This window comes from Echinops telfairi, unplaced genomic scaffold (genome assembly GCF_000313985.2).
Source record: "Echinops telfairi isolate 266 unplaced genomic scaffold, ASM31398v2 ScPeMD7_3;HRSCAF=10, whole genome shotgun sequence".
NCBI classification, from domain to species: Eukaryota; Metazoa; Chordata; class Mammalia; order Afrosoricida; family Tenrecidae; genus Echinops; species Echinops telfairi.
The window spans coordinates 58,191,650-58,193,148 of record NW_022103899.1 but is presented as its reverse complement, the minus strand read 5'-3'; the positions used below and the strand labels follow the sequence as shown (position 1 = coordinate 58,193,148).

The window sequence follows — 1,499 nt, the reverse complement described above, 5'->3', positions numbered from 1 at the left end:
CAAATAGAAACTGGAAACACAGGGAATCCAGGACAGATGATCCCTTCAGGACCAATGCTGAGAGTGGCGATACCGGGAGGGTGGAAGGAGGGTGGGGTAGAAAGGGGGAACCGATCACAAGGATCTACATATAACCCCCTCCCTGGGGGACAGACAACAAAAATATGGGTGAAGGGAGACATTGGACAGTGTAAGATATGACAAAATAATTATAAATAATCAAGGGTTCATGAGGGAGGGGGCAGGGGAGGCGGAAAAATGAGGCGATGATACCAAGGGCTCAAGTAGAAAGCAAATGTTTTGAGAAAGATGAGAGCAATAAATGTACAAATGTGCTTGACACAATGGATGTAGGGATTGTTATAAGACTTGTTAAGAGCCCCCAATAAAATGATCTTTTAATAAAAAAATAAAAATCCTTCGAGGCGCCCTGGCTGGGTGGGGGTTACAGGCAGGGTGTCGTCTGACTCCCTGAGGACTCACTGCCATGGGATCCCTCGGAAGCAGTTCTGGTCTGTCCTATAACAGGGTTGCTATGAATCAGGACTGACTGGACACATTGGGACCCAGCCTAGCTCTTCCCAGATGTTTCCCAAGACCTCCATCTGTTACTGAAGCTCTCATTTCTGAGACACTGAACTTTGGGGCTGCTCAAAACTGAAAGTTAAAGTCATCCCTCAAATGTGAGTTCTGCTCCTTACTTGAGTGTCCAGGCACTCGGTCTACCCACCAGAAATGACAGGGCGAGGAGAATGGATGGTGACAGGCTTTAGTGGACGTAAAACGGGAACTCTGGATGATCCAGCGGGAGCTCTAGTGAAGCAGAGGACCATGACGATCAGAGCACCCTTTTAGGCAGATCAAGTCCCTTTGGATCAGAGGTGAGTCCCACAGCTGTGCAAAGGGTGCCTCTCCAGACAAGATGTGCAAGTCAGAGCAGAGACCCAAAGCCTATCTGTACACAGTGCGACATCCCTCCACAGAAGGGTCACAGGGAAGGGATGAGTCACTGATGAAACACACAATATTTCTCTGGTTCCTTGACGCTTCCTTAACCTGTACTATCATGACATCAGTGTTGCCTTTCACTTCAGACTAAACCTGAGCATGTGCATAGATACAGATAAGAGAGAAAAACTCACGACACACAGAATCCAGAAACAGGAATGGGAATAGCAATACCAGAAGGGTAGGGGGAAGGTGGGGAGAGGAAAGAAAGAAGGGGTAACCGATTGCAATGATCGACATATAACCACACACACACAGGGGGATGAACAACAGAAACTGTGAGGGAAGAGAGACAGCAGTCAGTATAAGATATGAAAATAGCGGGTCGGCTGAGGCTGGCCGGCAAGCCACTGTGGGGGTGTGGGGGGCGTAGGGCAGGGTCACTGAAAAAAGAAAAAAGAAAGAAAATAATCATAATTTATCAAGGGGATAGTAGAGGGGTGGGAAAGAAGCTGATACCAAGACACAATAGAAAGTAAATGTCGGGGGGG

General features: G+C 47.8%; 1 protein-coding gene across 1 annotated transcript in view; it reads right to left on the bottom strand.

The window, feature by feature from the left end:
- DIS3L2 (DIS3 like 3'-5' exoribonuclease 2) overlaps window positions 1-1,499 on the bottom strand; it is a gene marked incomplete at its 3' end in the record, with an annotated part of 319,919 nt that overhangs the window by 243,125 nt on the left and 75,295 nt on the right. The gene's annotated exons all lie outside the window — the stretch shown is intronic.